Genomic DNA, 19,518 nt, shown 5'->3' with positions numbered 1-19,518 from the left:
AGTCGAATGAGCATGGCACAACAATTACGGGAACTTTCCGTTTCCAGCAAGGACTGTCAGATATCGGCTTCAGAAAAGCTTGTGATGCTACAAGTATGCACGCAAACGCTAATTACGTACTAAAACCGATATACAACTAAATCGAACATGCGTGCACAACGCATAACAAGTCTCACAATAATTCAAATACCTTTTAATCGTTTCCAAAAGTCCTCTGAACTTCAATTCAACTTAAAAGCACGGCGAACATAGGAAGCGCAAGAGACGTTTGGCAGAAAAATGGCGCCAAAGCTAATAAGCCAGTCACGGGCAACTTCACCTATGGCCATTCCCTCTGTACACAGGCTCTCTAGATGCTGGCGCTTGACAGGGCTGCAGTCGCAAATCACGTTAACCGCGCGTCCATTGTAATGCGAACGCTGTCACTTTGCGGCCGGTCTTACTGCGCCCACGTCGACGTCAGCTGCCTCGCCACGCGTGGGAGCGGCTTAACAGTACACAACACGCCGACAAGCAAAAGGAAGGCGATTTTAGGGGGAGCGACAAGTACGTAAAAGCAGCAAGGCAGCTGTAGTACGCAGCGCCCGGCTGATGCAGCCGGCCCGTCTGTTAATGAGACCGTTATATTATCAGGCGAGTCCAGTGCCAATTAGCCAATGCGAGAGGGTCGGCCGCGGCTGCCGACAAAGGAAGCGCCAGCACTCGCACCGAGCTGCCGCCGAAGGAAGCAGACTCGCCAGCGTGCCCTTGACGGGTCCTTCATCCTCCTACCGAGCCTCCATCAAACACTGCACTGGGCGACAACACGAGAGACTTCCCGGAAACTGGAACGCACCTACAAAGGAGAGCGATTCTAGACAAAGCACAGAACCACGACTGAGTTCTGTGGCGGAACTAATTTACGTTCACTCCACTTTTAACGTGCAACAGATGCCTATGATGACAATAAAATAAACACTGACGTAACAACGAAATTTTAGGCATTACCTCTTACCATGGGCAACGCAGTGGCCGACGGCCTTCACTTAACGACCGAGAGCAGCGACGTTTGCGTAGAGTTGTCAGTACTGACAGACAAGCAAATTGAATCAAAATAATCGCAGAAATCGATGTGGGACTCCTTTGTGATAGTGCTGCGCAATTCGGCGTTATTGGACTATTACAGTGACGACCCAGACGAATGCCTTTGCTAACAGCACACACTCCTGGGCTCGCGACCATATCGGTTGGACAGGCAAAGCGCGGCCTAGTCAGATGAGTCCCCAATTCAGTTGTTAGGAACTGAGGGTTCGAGTGTGGCGCAAGCCATTTGCAGACCATTTGCAGCCATTCATGGACTTCATGTTCCCAGACAACAATGGAATTTTTATGGACGACAATGTGCCATATCACTGGGCAGAAATGTTCACGATTGGTTTGAAGAACACTCTGGACAATTGGAGCGAATGACTTGCCCACCCAGATCGCCCGACATGAATCCCATAGAACATTTATGGGACATAATCGAGAGGTCGGTTCATGCGCAAAATCCTGCGCCGGCAACGCTTTCGCAATTATGGATGGCTGTGGAGGCAGCTACAAAGGCATTATATGACGATCAGTTTGGTTTCAGGAAACGCAAAGGCACCAGAGTGGTAGTTCTGACGTTGCGGTTGATAATGGAACCAAAACTAAAGGATTTGTCGACCTGGAAAAATCGTTCGACCATGTAAAATAGTGCAAGATGTTCGATATTCTGAGGAAAACAGTGGTAAGATATAGCTAATGACGGGTAATATACAATATGTACCGGAGCCAAGAGGGAACAATAAGAGTGGAAGACAAAGAACAAAGTGCTCGGATTAAAAAGGATGTAAGACAGGGATGTAGTCTTTCGCCCCTGCTGTTCAACCTGTACATCGAAGAAGCTATGAGGGAAATAAAAGAAAGGTTCAGGAGTAGAATAAAAATTCATGGTGAAAGGATATCAATCTTACCATTCGCTGATGACATTGCTATACTGAGTCAAAGTGAAGAAGAATTACAGGATCTGCTGAAGGAAATGAAAAGTCTATTGAATACAGACTTAACGTAAATCGAAGAAAGACGATAGTAATGAGAAGTAGCAGAAATGAGAACAGCGAGAAACTTAACGTCACGACTGATGACCACGAAGCAGATGAACTTAAGGGATTCTGCTACATAGACAACAAAACAACCAATGGCGGACGGAGCAAGGAGGACATCAAAAGCAGACTAGCACTGGCCTTAATTTGAGGCAGAAATTTCTTAGAAAAAAAAAGAGGCAGCATGGCTCATTATTTCTGCGGGAAACTCGAGTCGATGCCAAGTCGAGTTGCTGTACAACGCCAAGCAAAAGGAGCTCCGACACGATATTAGCAGGTAGCCGATGCCTTCTGTCCACACATTGTATAATGTCAAGTGTATGAAATGTTTTAATGTAATACGTTTGTACTGTGCAGAGTGAGAAACATTTTACAAAAGTGAAGCGTAAATTATGCAGCGCAATAAATACTGCAGCATGGCAAAAACTGCCAATTGCGTATGTGAATCGGAGTCTTTCGACGTCAACCGCTGCCAGCAGGGAGGGAAGAAGCAGAATATGTAAAGAAACACCAATAGCCACGGAAGATTCTTTATAAATAAAAGCGAAACGCGTTTGGTGTAATTCTCTTTAATTAAACTGCAGTCAGGTCAAGAAGGACAACCAATAGTTACTAGTTAAAGGTAATATTTTGCTTACATCACTGCTCAATGCATCTCTCTAATGTAACATCCAAGATATTCGAATTCAGAGATCTTCAGCATTTGAAAAGCATTCGAGCAGTGGTACAAGGTAGTTATAATTAAACTTTCGCTACTTGAGAGGGCCTTTTCGGAAACTTTTGTAAGGACATGCGACTGAGAAATAACGGATAATTTGTTTAAAAAAAGGAAAAACCACACTTTAATTTTCACATGAGAGGGTAAGATTTGTTAATTCCGTGCCATGTTATCTCCCAGTTTACAAACGTTGCTCGGTGTGACGACCATGTGCATCCACGACAGCCTTAGAACCGCGCTAGAGGTATCGTTTCCCAACTGTTCGGAGCACGTTTCGAACAGTACATCGCGCAATGTTCAGCTGTCGTGACACAGCTCTTGCACTGCATGAAGATCGCATTTTGGATCTAGTATCCTCATCCACGCCAACAAGAACTCCTCAACGAGTTTTAGCGCAATTGGACGTCAGCCTCTCTCAGGAGCAATTTGAAAATTACCAGTTAATTAGAACTTGAGAATCATGTTCAGCCCCAGTGCGGAAAGAATACCTCCCTGTATTCATTTAAAGCATCAATACCCCAAAGAGCAGCAGCGCTATTGCTGCTGTTGTGTTAAAACAGTTTTACGAATAAAGCCCTGTTCACCTTGTTCGAACCTAAATTGAGAGTCTGTAATTGTAATGTATACTGGTGTTTGTGTTTCAACCATATGAAGTCGTACCAATACCGACGCCTAACGAAAAGTCATGACACTAACACTACCAACACATCAAATTCTGCAGTGCACAGTCTGAACACCACTCCCATATAGTTTGGTATCCATACGGTAAATTGTATCCCGTCTACAATGGCTCAAGTAGCGAAAGTTTAATTATAACCATCCCTTATATGGAAGAGGACGGTGGATGGGAAAGCTATGAGAACTGGCAAGGCCTGGTCGGAATTGAGGGTGATGGTCAAAGACAAAGGTAGATGACGAATTCTCGTGGAAGCACTACTCCCCCAATGGGGTCATAAAATTGAGTACAGTTGGGCCTCAAGCCGTCCTAGCGCTCACCAGCAACTATTGTCGGCTTTATTCGGCTCGTAAACCACACCGTTTATTTACGAAAATGGACGCGCCTAAGTCAGGTTCCTTTAACTCTGTTAGCGACTGTCGAAGAAGAGCGGAGAAATTGGCGAAGAAGCTTCTGGGCTCGTCGATGGCTTGAACAGCGAACTGCTGGTGGAGGAACACGACATAATGCTGTTCAACGATCTGAGATACATACTTGTACAGGTTATTCCATAACTCAATTGAATTTTCATGCATTTTCGGTTTTAAGTTGAATGTGGTTAAGGAATAGCGTCCAGTGTCAGTCTGCGCATGCATAGTATCTATATTCTCGATGTTGCATTGACTACCAACACTCTCAAATAACGTCACGTAGATTTCACGATCGAGATTCGTTTCGTAATTTCATTCGAATGGAAGAGGAGATTTTTTCGCAGCTGCTCAACATCATTGAGAAAGATATTTACCGCCACAATAAAAACACGAGCCAGTCCATAAACCCAATGATGATGATGAAGTCCCAGACTCCTTCACAGAGCATAGGGGAACGATGCAGGAGACCCGCACCGCCGTACTAGGTAAAGTCCTAGTGGAGGTGGTTTGCCATTGCCTTTCTCCGACCGTAATGGGGATGAATCATGATGATGAAGACGACACAACAACACCCAATCATCTCGAGGCAGGTGAAAATCCCTGACCCCGCCGGGAATCGAATCCGGGACCCCGTGCTCGGGAAGAGAGAACGCTACCGCGAGACAAGCGGCGGACAACCCAATGATAGGTATATATACTTTACAGAAAGTTTCATAATAGCATAAGCTTCCAGAGTGTAACTTATGTTTACTTTCGAACGTAGACTGGCAGTCACGGTAAGAGTTTTGATCACTGGGGGAACATTCTAGTCGTTGGCCTTTTGCGAAAAGAATTGCAGCATATAAATTATTTATAATAAATAACATCTGATTTTGGGATAATCTTCTGTTAAGTGATTAAGGGACACTCAGAATCTTTAAGAAAAGAAAAGGTCAAAAAAATTTTAAGGACGTGGACACGAAACTTCCACCCCATTCTTCACAACTTCGAGACCACGACACCATCAGCTGCGCTAATAGCTCCGACATACGAATCGACACTCCGTGTATGTTATACGCTGTCTTAATACTGTATCTACAATATTTGATATTTAATATGCAAATTGTACCAAAAAGAGGCGCTTTTGCTGGATCATCATTGCGCTGTAGCACTGAAACGGTATACTTTCGTCGGACGCAAGTTAAAACACTAAAAACAACCTCAGGCAGCCTTCACTTACTGATATGTAGTTTCCTGTCATTTTATTATAACAAATAGTAGATAAGACGACGCGTTTTCGAGAGATCCTCAATTTACTGATGCTCTGAAACGGCTTATGTTCATACACGTACTCTAGAAAAAGAGAACCCATCAAATACGTTGTTTAACGTCATAGGATATGGCAGCCCCTGTGTTCTGCTTGTGAGGTACAACGAAGTCACATCTCACTGCCTACACTCCTCTCCATGAGGCAAAATCTGACATACGAGATTCTCTATACCACGCTCTGCAGTGTAGTGGAACGTGGAATTCCACGCTGCAACGTCACCACCTCCTCGACCACGTGCGTTTTCACGTCCTGCGAGAGGACAGCTTTAGTTCCACGTATGCGACTACGCAGACTTTTCCATTGTATTGTACGAGTCGTTGGAACGGCAAGCAGAATATACTCGATAGCGTTTCATAGTTTTTTGCATGCAATCACCACTGGGGCACTCTACGGTCATCTACGCTAGGGGTCAGCAGCGACGATGTCTGGCGCACGCGCCGTCGGCCTTCCGCTGTGTATAAAAGGGACGCCGGCGTTCACGTTATCTGTGAGTTCCTGTGAAATTAGCTAACAACGTTATTACATGAAGGTGTCGGCCAGGTGGCCGCGGAAATATTGGCTTCAGGTGATTGCATGATCTGGCTGCAGACTAGAGAAGAATTATCATAAGTCACACGTAGACTCAGGAATGGTGTTGGTTTTCCTGTCGGCAGCAAGAGTGGTCAGCCTATAACAAGGTCGCGTTTACCTGGTTGGAATGTTCCGCGCAGGCAGTCAGGACGCATGCCTACCCACGTAAGTAAGAAAATAAAAACTATTCTATATTAAACATAAGCCTCCAATTTTCTAAAACTCTCCCATTTTCGTTTAATGCTGATTTATTCTTTGAAAGTTAGCCGAGGAATTTGAAAACTGATACACTTAACAGTAGAAAAGCTTTTAATAAAATGTTTCTTGCGGGGCTTACATACACTGACTAGCCAGGACATTATGACCACCTATCTAACAGCCGGTATGTCCACCTTCTTCACTGATAACAGCGGCGACGCTTAGTTGCATGGAAGCAATGAGGCCTTGGTAGGTCACTGGAGAGAGCTGGCATCACACCTGCACACACAAGTCACGTAAATCCCGTAAATTCGGGGAGGGGAGTAATTAGCTCTGACGCGACGTTCAATCATATCCCAGATGTGTTCGACCAGGTTCAGATCAAGGGAGTCGGCAGGGCAGTACATCAATTGGAACTCGCCATTGTGTTCCTCGAACCACTCCATCACACTCCTGGCCTTGTGACGTGGCGCATTACATTGTTGAAAATGCCACTGTCGTCGCGAAACACTATCGTCATGAAGGGTTGTACGTGATCTACAACCAGTGTACGATACTCCGTGGCCATGGTCCCTTGCGCCATTGGACCTATGAATGCCCACATGAATGTTCCCAAAACACAATGGAGACGCCACCAGCTTGTCTCCGTCCCGCAGTACAGGTGCCAAGGAGCTGTTTCCTTTGAAGACGATGGATTCGCACCCTCCCATCGTCACGATAAGAAGGTTTTGGGATTTATCAGACCGTGCAAAGCTTAGCCACTGCGCCAACGTCCAGTGACGATGGTCACGTGCCCATTTCAGTCATGGTTGCCGATGTCGTGATGTTAACTTTGGCACATGCATGGGTCGTCGGCTGCGGAGGCTCATCTTTAGCAGTGTTCGCTGCACTGAGTTCAGATACACTTGTGCTTTGCCCAGCATTAAAGTCTGATGTTAGTTCCGCCAAAGGTCGCCGGCACTCTTGTTTTACCAGTCTACCCAGCCTACGACGTCCGACATCTGTAATGAGGGGTGGCCGCCCAACCCCGCGACGAATGGACGTGATTTCACACCTTGGTTTCGCCAAGTGTTGAAGACACTCACCACAGGTCTCCTCGAACACCCGACAAGTCGTGCGGTTTCCGAAATGGTCGTGCCGAGCCTCCGGGCCATGACAATGTGCCCTCGGTCAACCACAGATAGATGGCGCGTCTTCTCCATTCTACACAAGGACAGCAGGCTCACTGATACTACAAGCACAGTGTGAGTGTCTAGCAGTCACTCATCGCCAGGTGACGCTGCTATCGCCTGGACGGGTTTATATCGACATTAGGTCGGTGGTCGTAATGTTCTGGCTGATCAGTACACGTCGTTGTTCATGCGTCACGCACGCATGTTCAAAGAAACATTGCATCATTCTTCTTAAAAAACAGGCTGTGCAATATCGTATCCCAATAAGACAGTCTGAACATCATTAGGTAGGTAATGAGAATCTAAACGACGTTTCCCGTTCATACTGAGCATCTTGTGTCGAGCAGGCTTTGTTTAAACTGCTTGCCAACTATAAACATCAACAAAATAAATGAAAGTATCTTCCTGACGACTCTTCAGAGACAAACCTGGTATTCTGGGACACATTTAATCCAATCAGCATATGTCATCTGTCCTCGCTTTATGTCGAACGAGTAGCACTACTAAACTTGTAAGGAAACCGATGATGTACAACGGTTCCATTTGCTTATCCCATCTTTAATAGTAAAACAACACATGTTCGTATCAAGTAGGTCATAACAACGCGTCTTCAGCATCAAGAGATCGCCGAGTACTGTAAACGGAAATATATTGTGAATTTTACCTTGCTTGCTGCTAATATTAAATTTAAGAAACTTTGGCTTGTATTTGATGAAAACTACTATAAAATTATTTAAATTCAAACTATTCAAGAACAAAAATTGTAGTTCAGGTTTCTTTATGTGAGATGATTGTCACAAATAACCAGATCTTCTGACACCGCATATAAAATACTGAGGTACAATCATACACACTGCTCGACACAAAAAAGTGAAACACACAGAAGTAGGAAACGAAAAGAAACTCTTTGTGATGTTATTTTATGAACAGCAATTTCGATACCGTGACTGCGTTTTACAAATAAAATGTCGCCCCTGTACGGGAGTAACATTAACGGAGTGTACGAGTACAGGTTTGACACGTGGACGTCGACATGTGGAACTTTGTGTCTGGCTGTGAGTCGTGTTAGGATAGTCGAGGTGTTAAGGCAAACGCTCGCTTAAAGAGGGAAATCCGGGTTAGAGTCCCGATCCGGCACGGATCTGCATTGTCGTAGTTCCGTAATATAGCTGAAGGTGGTTCATATTCGCAACTGCGATACATTTCATATCTTTCACAGCCTCTGCAGTCGCCACAGTGCCTGTTCATTCGGACATGCATGTATGTCCGAAGGAGCATTGCGTCGCATTTCTTCACGATATGGGCACTGCAGTTTCGTACTGGAGGAATAGTGCTTCTCCCCAGGTCGCCGCTATAATCGCCGACGATTGTCACCCGAGATACATCTACATATACATGACCGCTCTGTAATTCGCGATAAACTGCCTGGCAGAGGTTTCATCAAACCACCTTGAAGCTATATCTCTACCATTCCACTCTTGAACAGCGCGAGGGAAAAACGAACGCTTAAATCTTCACGTGTGCGCTCTGATTTCTCTCGTTTTATGACAATGACTATGTCTCCTTACGTAGGCGGGCAGCAACAAAGTATTTTCGCATTCTGAGGAAAAGTTGTCGATTTAAATTTCGTGAAAAGGTCCTGTTGAACGAAAATCGCCTTTGTTTTAATGGTTGCCTCCCACCTCGCGTACCATATTTGTGACACTCTCACTCTTATTTCGAGATAATACAAAACGCGCTGCCCTCAGTTGAATTTGTTCGATATCCTCTGTCAATTCTATCTGATGCGGCCTCCATACCGCGCAGCAGTACTCCAGAAGAGGACGGGCAAGGCAGACCTGTTGCATCTTCTAAGCTTTCTGCCAGTAGATCGCAGTCTTTGGTTCGCTTTCCCCACAACATTACCTATGTGATCGTACCAATATACGAGACGTGTTTTTTAAGTAAGTACCGTTTTGAAATTAAAAGACGTGATAAGATATCTCAATAATTATATTTTTACATGAAAGCCTGTACCTTAATCTACTTTTCTACATAATTTCCGTCAATATTGAGGCACTTGTCATTACATTGTACCAGTTTTTGAATACCCTCCTCATAGAAGTCTGCCGCCTGACTTGTTAACCACTGCATCACCACTGTTTTGACGTCGTCATTGTCTTGAAGACGCTAACCGCCCAGGTGTTTCTTTAAGTGCAGGAACAGATGGTAGTCACTGGGCGCAAGATCGGGGCTGTACGGAAGATGATCTAGAGTTTCCCATCGAAAAGATGTGATGAGATCTTCGGTCTGATTCGCCACATGCGGACGGGCATTGTCTTGCAACAAAACGATGCGCTTGCTCAACTTCCATGGACTGTTTCTTTGATTCTGCTGTGACGTAGGCCACCCATGTTTCATCGCCCGTAACAATTTGGCTTAAGAAATCATCACCGTCGTTGTGGTACCGCTCAAGGAAAGTCAGTGCACTGTCTAAACGTTTGGTTTTGTGCGCATCCGTCAACATTTTCGGTACCCAGCGTGTACACAATTTTCAGTAATTCAAGTGTTCGGTCACAATGCCATACAAAACACTACGAGAAACATTAGGAAAGTCATCCCGCAAGGAGGAAACCGTAAAGCGTCTGTTTTCTCTCACCTTATTGTCCACTTCCTGCAGCAAACTTTCATTAACGACCGAAGGACGCCCACTCCGTTGTTCATCATGCACATTTGTGCGGCCATCTTTAAATGCTCTCACTCTTTTTCTTACCATTCCATCACTCATAATGTTTTCTCCGTAAACTGCACAGATCTAAAAATGAATATCGATCGCTTTTAGGCCTTTAGCACTAAGAAATCTTATAACAGCTCGTACTTCACAGTCGGCGGGACTCACGATTATCGGAGGCACCTTAAACACTCAGTACACAACGTAAACAAGGAAGAATCAGATTGTAATGTCGTCAGTGCGTAGATTAAGGTACAGGCTTTCATGTAAAAATAAAATTATTGGGGTATCTTAGTACCGTTTTGAAATTTAAAAAAAAACGTGCTAACTTAAAAAACACGCCTCGTAAATTACTCGTATTGTAATCGCTAACTATTTAGCTGAATTTTCATCCTCTAGATCTGCGTCATTTATAGTGTAACTGAAATTTACTGAATTCATTCTAGCACTCGTATGGATGACTTCACAGTTCAGACGCGCAGTTTGTCACTGAACAAGATGCGACGCCCTTCATTCAGCAGTCACGCTTCCCGGACGAGGCACCACTCTGAACACGGCCGCCCGTGCTGTGTTAACGTCAGCATACGCATGTGGCAGCAATTCCGTAGTGTAGTTGCTGTTTGTCTCCTACTAATGGTGCGGGACGGCACAGAATGTTGCAAGAAGTCCATTACTTCTTGTCGGTTGGGAGGTGCAGATGTGAAGGGTTTATGATGTGCCTGGCGCAAAATAAAGCGATCCGCCTTTGTGATGCTCAGACGTGGGCGACCAGAACCCTGACGAAAAGTATGCCTGCCCTCGTGTTCCTACGCGATGCAAAATCGAACAAATGTCACATCCGAACGTCCCACAAATCTGCACGATTCGATCAGCTGGTCAAACGGAGATCCACAATGTGGCCCCTTTCCAGATCTGTAAGGTGCTGATGACGCTGTTTCACACGAGTGCGCGGCGCCTCTGTGTCATTCACAGTGATCACCCAACATCTGACGGTCTTCACGCCCCATATATATTCTAGAAAGTTTGATACACTCCGATTAAAATTACGTCGTGATTCCGCCGGCCGCGGTGGCCGAGCGGTACTAGGCGCTTCAGTCCGGAACCGCGTAACTGCTACGGTCGCAGGTTCGAATCCTGCATCGGGCACGGATGTGTGTGATGTCCTTAGGTTAGTTAGGTTTAAGTAGTTCTAAGTCTAGGGGACTGATGACCTCAGATGTTAAGTCCCATAGTGCTCATAGCCATTTTTGAACTTCGTGATTCCAGAATGAGATTATCACTCTGCAGCGGAGTGTGCGCTGATACGAAACTTCCTGGCAGATTAAAACTGTGTGCCGGACCGAGACTCGAACTCGGGACCCAGTTCGAGTCTCGGTCCGGCACACAGTTTTAATCTGCCAGGAAGTTTCTTACTTCGTGATTGACGTTTCAGCGAGGCGAGTGGTAGGGGCTAACGAAAATCCAATTTTAATCGGAGTATAACATTAAACAAGAACAACACTAACTCTAGTGCTCGCTCTACTTGTCACAGATAATTGCAGTTTTAATTATTTATGAAGGCGTGGTATCAAGTAAAGCCTCTGAGTTTTTTATGTAAACTCAAGCTTTTTAAATAAAACAAACGTTCTACATCTTTATTTTTCATGTCCACGTATTTGCAGCCCTCTGCCTCTTGAGAGTTCCGGATTGTAGGGTGTAACATGGCAGTGCGTAACGTAGCCATGTCGGTGCGTGAGAAACAGCGTCCTATAATGGAATTTCGAATTTGAAGAGCTCGTCCACACACGGAGCACCCTGTGCTTCAACATGACAATGCCAGACTACACACGAGTGTTGCAACATCTGCACAATCCGATGCTTTGGCCTCACTGTCACCGATCTTTTTCATAAACTCCCGACTTGGCCGCAGCTGATTTTCATTTGTTTCCAAAACTTAAAGAACGCCTTCGAGGACTTCACTTTTGTAGTGATGAAGCGATGCAAGCAGAGGTGAGGTTGTGGCTTCGTCAAGAAAGACATTCTACAGCGACGGTATCAACAAACTGGTCAGTCGTCGGGAGAAGTGCGTGCATCCCCAGGGTGACTATGTAGAGAAATAGATATGTAGACATGAAGAATAAAGATGTAGAATGTTAATAAAGTTTGCATTATTTAAAAAGCTTTAAGAGTTTTCACATAAAAAATTTGGAGGAATTACTTTTCAGCACGTCATCGTACATATTCGGCATTGGTGTTTGCGTGTACGACTTTACATTGACAGTTGACTATATCTTGTGGGTGCTCCACATTTTTTGCCAGGCCTGACATCAAGAGGCTGAATGCACCCCGAAAAATGGCAACAGCGGATGGTGGCCCGGATGGTCACCCATCCAAGTGCCGGCCACGTCCGACAGCGCTTTACGTCGGTGATCTGGAGGGAACCGGTGTTTTGAGATAGCTCCACGCAAAACAACAAGGAGTGCAAGCCCCTTCCATGAAAAACACGACCACACCATAACACCACCGCCTCAGAATTTTACTGTTGGCACTACATACGCTGGCAGATGCGACCAAACCATAACACCACCGCCTCAGAATTTTACTGTTGGCACTACATACGCTGGCAGATGTCGTTTACCGGGCATTCTCCATACCCACACGCTGCCATCGGATCGCCACATTGGTTACCGTGATTCGTCACTCCACACAACGTTTTTCCACTGTTCAATCGTCCAGTGTTTATGCTCCTTACACCAAGCGAGGCGTCGTTTGGTATTTACCGGTGTGATTTATGAGCAGCCTCTCGACCATGAAATCCAATTTTTCTCATCCCCCGCCTAACGGCTATAGTACTTGTAGTGGATCCCGATGCAGTTTGGAATTCCTGTGTAATTGTCTGGATAGATGTCTGCCTATTACACATTACGACCCTCTTCAAATGTCGGCGCTGTCCGAGTCAACAGACGAGGTCGGCTTGTACCCTTTTGTGTTGTACGTGTCCCTTCACGTTTCCACTTCACTGTCACATCTGAAACAGTGGACCTAGAGTTGTTTAGGAGTGTGGAAATCTCACGTACAGACGTATGACACAAGTGACACCCAATCACCTGACCACGTTCCAAGTCCGTGAGTTCCACAGAGTGCCTCATTCTGCTCTCTCACGTTGTCTAATTACTACTGAAGTCGCTGATATGGAGTACCTGGCAGTAGGTGGCAGCACAATTCACCTAATATCGAAATCTTATGTTTTTTGCGGGTGTCCGGATACTTTTGATCACATAGTGTAATTTTATATTATGTTTCAAAAGCCTTCGTGCAATTTCGCTATATTGTACCTTCTACTTAAATGAAATGGATGGCATCTTTTTGAAACACCCTACCCTTTACCATCACTTTTTACATTAGCTGCCGAGTCCAAATCATGTCGAAATTCCTGTACGATACACAAGAGGTTCAGGATTTCCATAACACAGATTGATTCTATGAATTCAAATTAGCGTTTTTTGAGTCATATTTTCTAGCGAAAACTGTATTTAAAAAAAAAAAACAGTTACAAGATGATGACTAGAAAATCTCCATCTCAGTGAGAAAGCATGCTTAAATTAAAATCATCTGAATCAGTGCAGAAGCCGATGCCCTTTAGATACCCATTTACAACTTTCCTAATATTCGGTTGTTACTATTGGACAACAGTGAGTTTCCTCATTGGATTCCCTCTATACTGAAACAAGGATAGCACAACGAGTACATTAAGAGAATGACAGTCCCTCTCTCCCCCTACCCTGAGTGTGCAAGCGTCTATCAATCCTGCTTTTATTGCTTTAGGTTTATTAGTTACTGCCTATGAAATTGCAAACGTTTTGTACTATTCTATCGTTAGTCAGACGGCATCCGTTTCAGCTTCACAATCTCCGCGTATGGAGAAGGGAAGCGGAGAGTCGTACAGAATAAATCAAAACAAGCAGGTACAGAAAAATTTCCGCAAATACACTGGTACACCTGCCCAATATGTAGAGCCCCGCGAGCACGTAGAAGTACCGCAACACGTGGACTCGACTAATATCTAAATTAGTACTGGAGGGCATTGCCACCATGAATCCTGCAGAGCTGTCCATAAATCCTAAGAGTACGAGGAGGTGAAGATCTCTTCTGGATAGCACGTCGCAAAGCATCCGAGATATGCTCAATAATGTTCATGTCTGGCCAGCGGAAGTGTTTAAACGCAGAAGAGTGTTCCCGGAACCACTGTAGCAATTCTGGACGTGTGGGGTGTCGCCTTGTCCTACTGGAATTGCTAAAGTCCGTCGGAATGCACAACGGGCATGAATGGAGGCAGGTGACCAGACAGGATGCTTACGTTCGTGTCACCTGTCAGAGTCGTATCTAGACGTACCAGGGGTCCCATATCACCCCAATTGCACACACCCCACACCATTACATAGCCTCCACCAGCTTGAACAGTCTCCTGCCGACATGCGGGGTCCATGGATTCATGAGGTTGTCTCCATACCCGTACATGTACATCCGCTCGATACAGTCTGAAACGATACTCGTCCGACTATGCAACATGTTTCCAATCATCAACAGTCCAGTGTCGGTGTTGACAGGCCCAGACGAGGCTTAAAGCTTTGTATCGTGCAGTCATAAAGGGTACACGAGTGGACCTTCGGCTCCAACAGCCCATACCGATGATGTTTCGTTGAATGGTTCACACGCTGACACTTGATGGCCCAGGATTGAAATCTGCAGCAATTTGCGTAAGGGTTGCACTTCTGTCACGTTGAACGATTCTCTTCAGTCATTGTTGGTCTCGATCTTGCAGGATCTTTTTCCTGCAGCAGCGACGTCGGAGGTTTGATGTTTTATCGGATTCCTGATATTCATGGTACACTCGTGAAATGGTCGTACGGGAAAATCCGCACTTCATCGCAACCTCGCAGATGCTGTGCCCCATCATTCGTGCGCCGACTATAACACCACGTTCAAACTCACTTAAGTCTTGAAAATGGTTCAAATGGCTCTGAGCACTATGGGACTTAACATCAGTCCCCTAGAACTTAGAACTACTTAAACCTAACTAACCTAAGGACATCACACACATCCATGCCCGAGGCAGGATTCGAACCTGCGACCGTAGCGGTCGCGCGGTTCCAGACTATAGCGCCCAGAACCGCTCGGCCACACGGCCGGCACTTAAGTCTTGATAATCTGCCACTGTAGAGGCAGTAACCGATATAACTGCGCCAGACACTTGTTGCCTTTGATAGGAGTTGCCGACTGCAACGGCGTATTCTGCCTGTTTACATATCTCTGTATTTGAATACGCATTCCTATACCAGTTTCTTTGGCGCTTCAGTGTAGTATTTCGTACTACCTAGCCTTAAGTGTCGGCGCGAATTACTTGTAGGCATATTATGAACGAAAGCTCCTAGTTGATTCATGGCCATACAAGCAAGCCTGCCAACGAAGACAGAGGGCTCCTTTCGGTCTGCGGATGTTGCGTGCGCAGGCGCTTTCTGTTTTAGCTGCATGTTTGCTTTACACAGACCGAACTGCAAATGATGTGAAGATGGACACGACACTCGACTGACGTCCTGAGCTAGGTGGAGCGGCGGTTAAGATACAGGATGCGTATTCTGCAGGAGTAGACGTCAAGCCCCCATCCGCCATCCTGATACAGGTTTTCTATGACTTCGGTAACAACTTCAGCCGTATTATGTCCGAAATGGGACTTGGCATTTACAGGGTATTTATAAATTGGCATATATAGAAATACGGTAGTGACGCCAAATCATCACTAGTGATTGAACATCTGTTAGGATATTTGTTTCCATTCCCGTAGGCGACGATGTGGAAGCTAACAGGTGAGTACTGGAAATGAAGAATTACTGCTCAACCTTCCTCTATATAGTGCCTTCTGGTTCGCAGTAGTTAACAAAGGAAACCGGCTTCACGCGAAGCTATACTATTTTGGAACAATAAAGTTATATCAGGAATTTTGTCCCATGTTTCTGATCAATTACAAGCAGCAAAAATTCACGCTGAGATGAAAGGAAAGAACGGTAAAAAAATGAAAGGACAGGCAGTTTGTCACAAAATTACAAACATTTTGATAGGTTTGGTGCCCAGCACGAAACTTAAAATCAGTATGGTGCCGAGAGAGGCATTTTAATTATGCATTTTTAGTTCGCTGCTGAAGAAAACCGTTTTCAGCACCAAAGTATCCATGTAATTTCTGTATTTGCAAAAACACAACCACAATTCGTGTTTTCTTTCCAATTTTACTGGAAACCGCTGTGACTCGTTTCGAATTCTGGTTTCAGGACGTGCTTCAACGGGGTTTATTGCGTCAATATTTGTAGTAGGCAGCAGATACGCATGGTTACAATTACGTAAAATTATTATATCTGATTACAATAAATAACTAAAGCAAAAAATTTAGTGTGTATAGGCCCACCAAATCAATTCAATAATATGTGACAAATGTACACATTCAGTCTTTTAGTAAATCAATCCTTGTGCTGAAGAACATTGGAATAAGAAGTCGCAGACTTTGTAACTAATAATGGTGTTACTTAATAAAATAACACTATTATTGGTTAGAAACTCTAGGACATATTATTCTGATGTGCTTCAGTACAAGTATTAAATTAGTAAAATATTGAACGCTTACATTTCTCACATACTGTCGAATTGATTTGCTTTGGACAGCCATATGCGCTATATTTTTTCTTTTATTTACTTAACCTGATCAGATACAATAATTACTGATTTTTAATGTTTTATGTTGTTCCTTTCAAACAAGAGATTATACAGAAATACCAAGAAGTTGCTGCTCCACTTAGAGAAAGGTTTATTTGAAATTCCACAATATCTTAAGACAGGAGTTACTTGGTTACATTGTGTGATTTTAATAAGAAACTGAGAAAGCCTCGTCGTTTGGAGGTAGGCTCCTAACAGAACACAAGGGCGACTAGTATCCTCAGGCTAGACAGACGCGTCGGAAGAAAAGGTTGGGACAGAAGTAGTTCTGTCTAGCACCGTAAAACAAGTAATGGAAAAAAATGAGAACACGATCCTTTGTAATCACGGCCACTGACACGTAAGAAAAGGTTATGGGAACTATGAGGACATGCTGCAGAGTAATGTCACCGAATTTTTTATCTGACAATTTTTCACGCTTTTTAAATCAGACAAACTTTATTAACATTCTGCATCTTCATTTTTCACGTCTGTGTATTTATTTCTCAATACGGTGACCTGGTGACGAATACGTTTCACCCAGCGAGAGATCAGTTTATTGATACTGTAATTGTGACTTTGTTGTCTGAGCCACAACACCTCACCTCTGCTTGCGCCGCTTCGTAACTGTCAAAGTGGTGTTCTTTAAGTTCTGGAGACAGGAAAATCGGATGGGGAAAGTTGGGACTGTGTGGAAGATGATCGACGACAGAGAACCCAAGGCGTCGGATTGTTGCAGGTGTCGCAGCGCATGTGTGTGGTCTGTCGTTGTGTTGTGGACGAATTCTTCTGCGGTTAGAAACTCGATTACAGCACGCTGTTTCTCGTGCACCGACATAGTTACGCTACACACTGCCATGTTTCGCTCTACAGTTCTAGCGGCACAGGGTTGCAAATATGCATACATGAAGAATAAAGATGTATAATGTTTATAACATTTTTTGATTTAAAAAGCTTTAAGAGTTTCACAAAAAAATGGGGGGTTTACTTGTCAGCACGCCCTCATATTAGAAACAGTCATTTATCCAAGACCGAATGGGAGCGCTACAGTTTAACGTGGATACCGAATGGCGCTACGGTATCGGAAATTATAATTCATGTTCCATGATGATCGTCTGGGAGCGGAGGCCTTTTGAGTACTACGTGAAGTCTCATGGTCCTCCGAATATTTTTAGCGGCGAACGTCAAAGTAATGCAAGGAGAGGCAGCATAGCTGGTAATCGTATTTCGCAGTTTACTGGAGAAAATTAGAACGATATTGAACGGCATATAACTGGCAGACCAAGAAAAATAATTGTTTTGTGGGAATTTGAATGAAATACTTTGCAGAGAATGTAAAGAAAATAAACGACGAATTCGTGGTGTTTGTGAGGTAGAATGAAGTCAGCTGCAGGAGGAACATGGTTGTCGGAAAGATCGTATCCAAGACGTGAGAAGGGTGAGGTGCAGTTTTGAGATCACACGACAGTTGCCTCGGAGTAGACTTATTAGTAGTCAGTATCCATAACAGTTTTTATTTCTCTTCAAAGTGATACTAAATCGATACAGGTGTACCTGGCGGGGCAGAATGCGAGATTCGATTTGCGAAAATTTTTCTTTTCTGAGATGGATAGGTACGTCCTTAGTAGTCAACTGGCAGATTTAGAAGACGCACTTCACTGACTTCGCTGAGTATCCATCTCATTATTTAACTTCTTAGTTCCCTAAGAATACTTAAAGAAATAAGTAGTTTACAGCGCGACATTTAAACAACGTCCAGTCAAAACACGATGCAATACTATTTTTTTCTGAGATGATGCGTGTAAAGCAGAAGATTTCTTAGGTTAACGAATCCACGTAAATGCTTTCCCACGTGGAGAATACTGTAGTACTTCTCGCATCCGATAAACAGAAGTCGGTATCACACTGAGTGACAAGACGTTCTCCGGAAAGACGCACTCTGAAGGATGAGTGGCATTGTTGTGACACCGTTTCAGAGTGTTCAGTCGGCGCTGCCGGACGTGCTACAGGATGAAGAACCGAGAACGGAAGCGTGAGGCTATTTGCGGCGAGCACGTGGACGCGGGAGGAGCTCCCTACCTGTTGGCTGCCGCAGTGGACACGCTTCGCACACGCCGCGGCGGACGGCTTGCCGTAACTCCCTCTCCCTCCTTCCGCGACGACAGTCGGCCGCGTACTGACCATAGCCACCTCAGCGCTCTGCGGAAACCGACGGGAGCGCCGCGCGGCCTTCGGCGGACAGTTGCAGCTCGCGGCCACGCCCCCCAGCTGCAGGCTGCCGCAAGCGGCGCCTGTCCTTCCGCGTAAACAACCCCTCCCTGTCCCCACTCCCCCGCATTACTACCAGTATTGTACAAGACACATCCGTTTAGTCTCGATTTGCTCGCAAAGTGCACAGTACAGATCACTTCAGAATTAAAAAAGCTATTAAAAACTGCCCCAATCAGTGTAGTTGATACTCAGCGGTACACTAATAAGAAGTACAGTATAACACCCCAACGACCCCTTAAAGTCAATTAAGACAGAATATCATAATATGAAGTAGGGAAGCGTTATCTTGGCAAATACGACATCTTTGCCGATAAGCTAACACCAAGAAGTTTTGATAACAACAATATTATACATCACTGAGAGTTTTTGTTATGAAAAGAGGAGGAAGAAACCTCAGATTTAATTAATGGGCAAATATCCAAGTGATAATTGCAAATAATATCTTGAAAGCTAAGTCCAAGGTGATGTTAGTCAGAGATAACTTTAATGTGGAAGAGAGTTGTAAGCGCAACGAAGAAATTCAATGCGCCTACATTACTCTTTCACAGAAGTCGCTTGCTGGCTCTCGTGCTGTAAAGACGTGCGAGAACAATTCTTGTCTTAGTTATTTAGAGTACGGAACGCGACGAGATTGTTTTGCGTTCAGAAGTGTTTCTTGC

The 19,518-nt window shown here is 44.7% G+C and overlaps 1 protein-coding gene across 1 annotated transcript in view; it reads right to left on the bottom strand.

Moving 5' to 3' along the window:
- The window catches only part of LOC124605320 (choline transporter-like protein 1), a 482,432-nt gene extending 463,667 nt beyond the window's left edge, over positions 1 to 18,765 (bottom strand). The window contains exon 1 of the mRNA XM_047136907.1: positions 18,668 to 18,765. The gene's annotated coding sequence lies outside the window, so the exon portion shown is untranslated. The remainder of the gene's footprint in view (positions 1 to 18,667) is intronic.
- Between the last annotated feature and the right edge of the window lie 753 nt (positions 18,766 to 19,518).

The sequence above is a fragment of the Schistocerca americana genome, chromosome 3 (genome assembly GCF_021461395.2).
Source record: "Schistocerca americana isolate TAMUIC-IGC-003095 chromosome 3, iqSchAmer2.1, whole genome shotgun sequence".
In the NCBI taxonomy this organism is placed as follows: Eukaryota; Metazoa; Arthropoda; class Insecta; order Orthoptera; family Acrididae; genus Schistocerca; species Schistocerca americana.
Note: the sequence above shows the minus strand (reverse complement) of the source record. Positions and strands in the feature narration are given on the sequence as shown.